Consider the following 10088-nt stretch of genomic DNA (forward strand, 5'->3'; position numbering starts at 1 on the left):
GTGAAGAGCTACATTCAAAGACCTGAGTCCCTTGGCCCTAATCAGCTTAATAATATCAATTTTATTTTCACATTGTTTTATTTCTTATGATACTTTCAAGGTGATATGTCACTTTAGCCAGTCACCTGATTTATAGAAAGATCTCTTTATCTACTTGGAATCTTTTTTTGTACAAGGGTCATCAGACTTTGGTCAGTGTTGTCACAAAGTCCCTACACACAAGATTGCGTGCTCTGTTAATATTTGTTTTCATTTTTTCTCAATTTCAGTTTCACTTGTCTTAGAAAGGAGGGAAGGTGCTTATAGTAACAGTGTTATTCAAGCTCTTCATTGTATTGATGAGGAAATCAAAATGCAGAGAATGCCAAGTCCTTTATTTCCAGGAGAAAACAAAGGAAGAGAGAGAGAGAGAGAGAGAGAGAAGAAAGAAAGAAAGAAAGAAAGAAAGAAAGAAAGAAAGAAAGAAAGAAAGAAAGAAAGAAAGAAAGAAAGAAAGAAAGAAAGAAAGAAAGAAAGAAAGAAAGAAAGAAGAAAGAAAGAAGGAAAGAAAGAAAGAAAGAAGGAAAGAAAGAAGGAAAGAAGGAAAGAAAAGGAGGGAGGGAGGGCAGGAGGGAAGAAGGGAGAAAGAGAAAGATGTTTATGTTCATGGTAAACAAAATTCCTTTGAATTTCCAGCCTTAGAGGAAGGCCCAGGTCAGACAGCAGCTAGCCCGGGAATGGTGGCTGCTCTGGATCTGCCCCTGCATGGTCAACATGGTCCTGCACAGCCATGCCTTCAGGGCTTGGGTTCCCAGTTGTTTCCCTGGCTGCTCTCCTCAGCCTCCAGGTGCTCTTCTGGCACACAGGGGAGGAAGACCAGAGGGCAGTTGTTGTTCCCTCTAGCAGGTCAACCATTACCCAGCTCCACCGACACCCCAAGGGAAGGCCACAGCGTTCTTCTGTACCCAGTCATCTTTTCAGAAACAGCGTGAGTTCATTTCCTCCACGAAACCCTGCCTGGCCTCCCTAAGCTCCTTCTCACCACTGCTCTAACCCGCTGCTTATTTGACACTGCCTCTCATATTGCTTATTTTCTGCATGTGTTTTTTGCACCTGTCTTAGCTCTACAGTGACGTCGTCAAGCCTGTAAAGACAAGAACCATGTCTCTTGCATCACTGTTCACATCTATTGTGCTTCTGGCCACAAAAGCAAATGCTTACGGAATACTTTAAATTTTCCTCTGCTTCAAAAGCTGTAGTTACAAGAAAAATCCCTTCTCTCTCTTTTTTATCCTGTCATTCCTCTCTCCCCACCCTCTGTGACACTGGTGGCTTGAGTGCAGCTAATACTAGAGTAACTTTACACTGGTTTATTCATATATCACGAATTTTCGTTCTCATAGTTACACTACGAGACAAGTGTTAATATCCCCAATTTTCAAATGAGAAACTTGGAGGCTCAAAAAGACTAAACAGCTTGGCTGGGCTCATATTAGGCAGCAAATGGCAGACAGAGTGTAGGACTATAGAGCTGAGGACACTTTTCATATTCTTTGACGCCTCATGGTCCTCCCTAAGACAAGCTTGCCTTATACATTACACATGCTGAGGTAAGGCCCAGGTATAAACTGCACACATTACGAAATAGGTGTCGTTTATCTTGGCTACCATGGTTTTACTTCCAAGAATTTTCCCCCTTAGGGACAAGATGGTGATACAAATTTCTAAGAAGAGGTCGTTTGTTGCTGATGGCATCTTCAAAGCTGAACTGAACAACGGGAAATGACTGAAGACGGCTGTTCTGAAGTTAAAGTCTGAGTTACCCCAACCAGGACAGAAATGATTACCTTAGCCACCAGGACGCAGAATATTCTTGGTGAGAAGGGCCAACGAATATAGGAATTAACTACAATGGTTCAGTAGACGGCTGGCTTCCTTGAGAGTAATGTAGTGCTTTATTCTGGAAAGGTCTACACTGCAAAGAGGTCCGTCTGCCATGCCCAGGCAGAGCCCCTGCGTTCAAACTCCTAGAGGCCTTGCTGTGCAGAGAGCCTGCCTTGGGGTGCTGTGGTTCACCATGGAGAGTGGGGCCAAAGGCTGTGAGGTCCTGGTGTCTGGGAAACTCCGAGGACAGGGGGCTAAATCCATGGAGCTTACGATGGTCTGAGGAGCCACAGTGGCGACCCCGTTAACTACTACATTGACACCGCTGTGTGCCATGTGCTGCTCCTGCAGGGTGTGCTGGGCCTCAGAGTGACAATTATGCTTCCGTGGGACCCAAGCAGCAAGAGTGGCCCTAAGAAGCCCCTGCCTGAGCAGGTGAGCATTGTGGAACCCAAAGGTGAGACACAGCCACCCCCATCTCGGAACAGCAGGGTGGGAGGCCAGAGCCGCCTGCCATGCCCCAGCGCACACCCTCAGCAAAACAGGGCCTCGTTGGCAGCTGAATCTGGAGTCTGGATGTTGCTCTATAAACACCTTTAATAAAATTCTTTTAAAAGAAAGACAGAAAGAAAGACTCTCCCTCTTAGTGATTACTCTTCTCTGGAAACACTCAGGATTTCTTACTGTCCTCAAACTCTCACCTTCCTCTCCTCTTATCCCACTTCCTCGAACCCTTGCACACACGGACATCCAAGTGTAAACGACAGCTAAGGCTTAGTGTCTTTCTTCTTCCACAGTCACGTGCAATTCTCAGATGGAGAATGTTAGGCAAAAGAGAGGACCTGTGACTGGTAGGAGTTCAGGCGCATGCCAGAGAATCTGGGAGGGTCCAAAAGCACCCTCTGCCTGGTATAGTCCCCCTTACAATGAGCCACAAGACAAAAATAAATATTTGGGAGGAGGACATTGCCTGCCCCCAGGCAGATTTCCAAAACCGTATCCTAGTTTTCCAGGTCTCTGGATCATTCCCCCACAGCAGTAGTCTGTGTGAAATATTGTGCAGTAATAAAATCCACAGGTTGAGGAAAAACCAGGTTAGTGTCCCTAAGTGGGTATAATCTAATGCCCAGGTGCCCCCCTCAGGACAACTCTATAGCAACAGTGAAACAAACAGGTGCAAGACAGGTGCCGTGGGGTGGAGACAGCCTCAGCCAGGGGCTTGTATGTTAGGTGTCAAAATATACAAATAAAAATAACCGCTCATGCCTTGTCAATCTTTTTTATTTTCCCTATTAAATTATTTTACCTGGAACTAAATGTAAAGTAAATCCATCAATACTTTGATTGAGAACTATAACCAACTCCAGAAAATCTTCCCTTTTTGTTGTTTTTTATCTTGGTTACTGAACTTAGACTATTTTTTCTTATTTACTGTTGTCTCTAAAATTCCTCTGCTTTGTGTAATTTGATTGCCTCCACAGCATTTACTCCAACCCTGGTATGCTGTGTAGGTGCCATGAGGTCAGGACATGATTAATCCACTCACCTTCAGGGCTGGGTCCTGATTGATGTGACCTTAGTCATGTCCACTCCTCCCCAACACAATGATTGGATCATAGATGAGCATGTAACCCAGCCTTATTTTGGTTATTGTCTAGGTTTAAGATCTAAGTTGGTCCAATCATAGCGAAAACCTTGACTTTTATTTACTGGTTGATGATAGAGAATTTGCATCTTTTTCTGGACAATGTACAGATGTAAGGCCTAAGATGGCTGTAGCCATTTTGCTATAATGAAAAGTGTCAATCTAGACACAAAGTCTATTCTTATATAAGAAGGAGAGCAAAGAAGAGGTGATTGCAGAACCATGGAGCTGGAGCCTTGATCAAACACCTGCAGCTACAATTAACCTTTTCATTTAAAAACAACAAATCCTCTTTATTGTTTAAATCTATTTCTTGCTACAAAAATCGTGGTGATTGATAGCCATATATTATAATATACTGGTGCTTTCACCTCAAAGGCACTTAGGCATTTTTTCTTTTGAGTATTTTTACATTGAGATACAGCATACCTACGGTAAAACACACTGATTTTGAGTATGCATTTGGACAATGTATATACACCTACGTAAGTCACACTTCATCTAATATTGGAAAAGATTTTAAAATGGCCACAAATTTTGGAATCCTGAGACAGGCATGTGAGTGAGTCCGAGCTGGCCTTCTGGAAGATGAGAGGACATCGGAAGGAGAACCAAGCTCAGAGCCTGCCAACAGCCACAGACGTGAGAGAGGCCCCCCTAGGTCACCCAGATCATACACAAGTATATATATGAAAGGTCTATAAGATCAGTTGAGCTCGTCAGATGAGAAAAACCTACCCAGGTGACAGAAAAAAATCATGAGCAAATAAAGTGAATGTTGCTTTAAGCCACTAGGCTTTGTAATGGTTTGTTACACAATGAGAACAAATTAATAGAAAAGTATAGACTTTCCCTCATCTTGGGAAGTTCCCTCATGCCCGTTTCCGTCAGGTCTCACCCTTCCAGAAGACAACTACTCTTCTGATTTCTAACGTTATAGCTTTTTCTGCCTGTTCTTAAACTTCGTATAAATAAATTCATATATGTTATAATTGATGTCTGACTTCTCTTACTCAAGGTAATGTTTTTGACATCCATGTTTTGTGTGTTTCTTTCGCTGCTGAGTGGTGCAATTTGTTTATCCATCTCCTTCGTGATTTTGGGTTGTTTCCACTTTAATTCTATTGATCTTCTAATCAAGCAGGGCTGGGTTTCTTTCTGTTTTGTTTTGTTTTTTAAATTTATTTTTGCCTGGTTGGTTGAATGTAGCTACTAGAGTTAACTACCAGACCCTCTTTCAGGATTTGTTTTAGAAAGTTCCTAGCAACTGGTCTCTTTGTAGTGACATTACCCTTTAAACCAGAACTGTAAATTGCACAAATGGTAAGTGGCTTTATTACCTAATTCTTAGACTTTCAGTTGATTTCTCATCTGACACCATAATCAGAATAGTATGACGTTAACCTTGATGACAAAGTAAGCTAAGAGGAAAAGGGACACTGAAGTTTTTCTTGTATATTGTTCGGTCTGTTAATGTAGAAAAATCTCTGTTTTATCTGGTAATTACTCTTACTTCTCTCCTATGGCATTCTAAAATCATTGTCCCCAGAGAGCTTTGCAATTCAAACTTTTGTTGCTGTGCCAAACTAAAGAAATATTTGTTTTCTCTTCATTGTGTGCATTGATTAATTTCTAAAATACATATTGTTTGGAGTCTTTACCTAATTACCCCTTAGAAATAAATGTTTTACTCTAGAAATGACATTTTATATATTAAAAACTTAGCCTGGTGCCTAGAACTTGGGCAGTACTTGATATATATTAATCTGCTTTCTTCTTCATTCTGGTAAATGCAAAGGCATAGTTAAGGACCAGTGGGCATACTCATAGGACATGAATGTGGTGGGAATAATGATATTTCTCATTATGCTCAAGTTGGAAATAATGCCAGTTCTTGTACACAACTGTAATTGACAAACAAGCTGGTCAATTCTGCTAAAGCTGGATGAATAGAGCTGATTCATAGCAAAACAAAAGGCTTGGGTTTACAGCCCACGGTAATTTTAGGGAATTCTGACTTCTTACTCAATTTCTTAGTCTATAAATTATAGTTCTAACAATGTATTTGAATGTCAATTGGATGAACAGATTCTACATGGATGGGGGGAATACACTGGTGATTAAGATGTCTTGGGGGAATAAAAGCCTATATTTATATTGAGTTTTAGGGTTATTTCACTCTGCCGCTTTTTGAGAGACTAAGACATTTCCTACCCTGTACTTCCACAAATTCTTTATTGCTAGAAGAGAAAAAAATCTGTCTTCATGTTTGTTCCTCAATCTAGAGAATGAGTGTTATCTCTCCATTGCTGAAAATAAAAGAAATTTCGGGATTTACTGGAATGAATTGTAAATGTGTGTAAATACACAACAGATGTGGTGATTGGCCAGTGGTGTTCCCAAATGTCTGGGCCTAGTGGTAACCTGCTCTCTGTTTCCCTGTTAGACCTGCCTGCAGAAAGTCTTAAGCCCTGGTTAACCCAAATCTGATAGCATGGGAACTGGGAAGACTCCCTTGGGGACAATTTTAGGCCTTGGATTTCTTTCTTTTTTTTTAATCCTCATCAGAGGATCTTTTTTCTATTGCTTTTCAGAGAGAGTGGAAGGGAGAGAGAGAGAAACATCTGTGTGAGAGACACATCCATTGGTTGCCTCCTGCACGAGCCTTGAGCACTGGGGCTGGGGATCAAGCCTGCAACCAAGGTACATGCCCGTGGCTGGAATCGAACCCGGGAGCCTTCAGGTTTGATTCTAGCCTAAACTCTTTTCTACTGTATTCCATTTGCTAAGTAGATGTCTTCAATGTATTTGACAAATTGCCTGGGACAATTCATCTTTCTCTAGAATTAGTATATCTACCAATCCCAGGGTAAGGGTTTTACCGGGAGTTGAAACCTTCCTATGAAGCAGAAGAAATAATTCTTGAGCCAGACTCATAGAAGTTTGGTTGCAAAACTAAGATGTTTTCAGCATAAAACAGAAACATGAAAATGATAATGAAGTTGTTATTCAACTTCAGAAGAAAATGCCCTTGAAAAGAACACAGCTTAGACTTCAGGGACAGAAGAAAGTTGAAAGAAATTTAGAATAAAATAAACCTTAGTGGAGCACCCCTTCCTACCCCAGAAAATCTGATCTGCCATATACAGGTATACTTAAATACTTAAATCAGAAAATATTTTTTTGCTATTTTTGTCTTTGTTAGTTAGTATTTCCCTTTGTCCTGATTACTTAAATCTAAATTTTAAAATAATGGATTAAATGCATATAAAAAATAAATGCATTTATTTCCAATAAATCAATTTCAACACTAAGGAAAATGTGTAAATTACTGTACTGAACAGACTTTGTTATTAAGTTGCATAAGAAGAGTTCTTCACAAAAGATCTTCATGAAGTATTTCTGCTGTCTTTGTTTTTTATACAATCTGAGTAGACACTTAACCATGAACATAAAAATTCAGAGAGCTGTTTAATAATGCCTAATAAAAATGCTTGTCATTCTCAGCTGAGTAACCGATGGATGTACATTTAACAACTTGAAGTGTTAACATATTTTGGCACCCAATATTTTCTCTGACACAAAAATAAATTTTTTGCTACTGATGCTAATACTCTTTTCCCCCCATTCATCAGTTGTAAGAATATGGTTATTGTTATTATTTTAATATTTAAGATTAGATATTTAATGAAAAGTTCATAGCCGTTATAGATATTAAACTTTGAATAGGGAATGCATGCCAGACAAGTTCGAGAATGGAACATAAGTATAGACTGCAAACCTGATATCCTGAGTGTGTAGTATATAAAACCTGGAACAAAGTACATGATCAGTAATTATGTCAAAATCAAAAGAACTGAGCACAAACAGTAAGAATAAACTATATTTGAAAGACTCTATGGCAAGTTCTCATATTAAATATATTGTCAAGGTATGTGATAGTCTACCAAAATAGGTTTAGAACTGGGAACTACAACTTACCTTTATAAATACAAATTCTTTAAAAAAGGGGGGGGGGGATAAACGTAAGTAAACATTGCTCTTTCTTACCTAGTTTGATATCAGAGATGTCAAAAACAGCGAAAGCCTTTCATTTCAACAGGCCTTAAGAGTTTGGAATTTTGGTAGCATCTTCCTTTGTTCTTGTGCTTCCTCTATGTTTAAAACTTGATTTTCCTGCAAATATTATTTTCTCAGGAGAGCATTTAAATAATTAGCATTATTTAATTTTTAGAATGATAGTGACTGAGGTAAGCCCTAGTTTCATATCCATTTAGACGCACCTGTAATTTCAGAGGAGTTATTATGTGTTTCTGTAGCATTCTAATAGTTTAAATGTGCCTTAAACACATAAGCTTTTATTGTCAATCTTCCTGTTTTACAGTCTCTCCAATTCAGCCCTGCCTTCTCCACATGGAAGACAGCTAAGAAAACTGCTCAGATTTCCTTTCTCCAACCTCCCTGCTGCCAGCTTCCCTCCTCCCGTCTGTCCCGTAGGAAGCCAAGAGGCTGCTCGAATTTCCTGTGTGGTGTGTGCGTCCCACCTGGCTTCTTCCTCTCCGTTCGGCAACAGGTGGTGATTTTTGTACCGTCAGCACTCCCTGCCCCCTGGATGTCGGAATTCATTCCCAGTGGAAATGCAGACATTCGAGTTTCTTCCAGACTTCAATGGGTAAATTGCCAATTTCCATTTTCTGAAAATAATTTTCTTTTGATGGAAAAATCTTGTTCCTAAACCATTCCATTAGACCAAAAGGAAAAAAAAAAAAAGCAAAGGGGATTTTGAAGGCTGATTCGGTGATTGATCTGTTTGCTGCCCCTTTTCTGATTCCTTTCAACAGGTCTCCAAGCATGTGGATCATATCATGTTAACCAATGAACAATGAAATCAGAATTCTGGCAACCCCATATTTTAGCCAGGTTCATAATGGATTTCAGTGTTCTCTTTACCATTATTGTGGGTTTAAAAAATTAGAACACCTAAGGATAGAACGCAGGACTATAAACTTGAAAAATATTTACCCCAGGTACTAGTGAATATTAGTCAGGTCTGGGAGCCACTGGACAACACAGTATCTTAATAAAAAATAAAAATGCTTAATATGTGTTTGTTTTTTAATAGGAATAGACTAAGCAAGCACTGTTCCCCTCCCCCCAGCCCCTTAAAAGTGAACAAGGGAAGCTAAGGGACAGTGTGATCAAAATGACAAGCAACCTCATCCGTATACCTACCAGGTATGAATGTACCCCAGCAGCCTCAGGAATGCGAAAAACGACACATTGTGTTGTTTAAAGATTTATCAAATTCAGTTTTACTCTGAGTTCTCATTTTGTTGATCTTCCTGGAAATTAGTCTCTGTCACTACTGGGGATTACTCCCCATCTCTTCCTCAAGGGTTGTGCAAAGCTTCATCTGATACGGAGTAGAATGTTCCAGAAGGTCCCTCCATTCTTGGCCTATGTGGTTCATCATTGGCTCTCCATTCCAGTCCTTACGGTGACTTGGAGTCAGGAAGCACTCTGGTTCCCTCTGCACTTTAGGGGGATTCTTGATTTATACCTTGAGGACCATTATCTAGGGTGCACCAAATCCCTCTCTGAGAATATGCCAGCTTATCAAGCTTTATGCCACAGCAAGTGACCCGGGCTTGAAGCAGTGCTGCTCACAGTTTCTGATGATGTCTCTTCCTTCACAGTCTTTACTTTATGATCATTTATGCTTCTATCCACTGATCCACAATTTTCATATTACCCTAAAGATGTGGTATGAATTCCATGCACAAATAAAATCAAAGCAGCTTTCATCCACCTTTTCACTGCTAAGGGAAAAGAGGCTTTTGGGAAACAGGAGTCAGGGTCATGTAATGGAAAGAACATCATTTTGAGAGCTACACACAACTGGGCTTAAAATTGTGAATGGCCACTTAAGGGCCATTTACTCAGAGCATGTCTGAGTAAAACTCGCCCATGCCAAAAGCGAAGACAGACGCTCACCTGCTCTAGAGGTGATGCTGATACAGAGGTAATGCGTGTAACATACCTGGCTCACAGCGACTGTGCTCTCGTTATTAGATTACTAATGGTGGACACGAGACTGGGTGGCCATTATGAATAAGGAATGAATTTATACGAGTCTTTAGTTGATACCCTCAAACCAGAGAGCTCTAAGCTTTTGAGTGTGTGAGTCTAATTTCCTCTCTTAATATGACATCTTTTCCTCCATTCTTTCATTCAACAAATATTTATTACTTAAGATAAATCTTATACTTTGTATATTCTATAATTTTAATAATGTAAGCTTATATATCCTGTCACAGAGTTCATATTGAGGTGTGTATTGGGGGGAGGGGATGGCAGCCAATTAAAATGAAATGTTGAGTGTCAAGACAGATCTTGTCAATTGGACCTGTATACATAGAGACGCTAGTCCCAGCCTCTGTGATGGAGAGAAGTGATATCTAGGCAAAGAGATTACCACCTTATTAATTAATGAACCACTTGTTGCTTAGCTTTCATTCAAGGAACAAAATACTCCTAGTTAGTTGGCTCTGCTATATTCATACTTTAGAACACAATAAGT

General features: G+C 40.0%; 1 pseudogene; it reads left to right on the plus strand.

Moving 5' to 3' along the window:
• Positions 1–1687: 1687 nt before the first annotated feature.
• LOC107533126 (small ribosomal subunit protein uS3 pseudogene) lies at positions 1688–2426 on the plus strand (annotated as a pseudogene).
• The last annotated feature ends 7662 nt before the right edge of the window (positions 2427–10088 follow it).

Source organism: Miniopterus natalensis, chromosome 16 (genome assembly GCF_054644295.1).
Source record: "Miniopterus natalensis isolate mMinNat1 chromosome 16, mMinNat1.hap1, whole genome shotgun sequence".
In the NCBI taxonomy this organism is placed as follows: Eukaryota; Metazoa; Chordata; class Mammalia; order Chiroptera; family Miniopteridae; genus Miniopterus; species Miniopterus natalensis.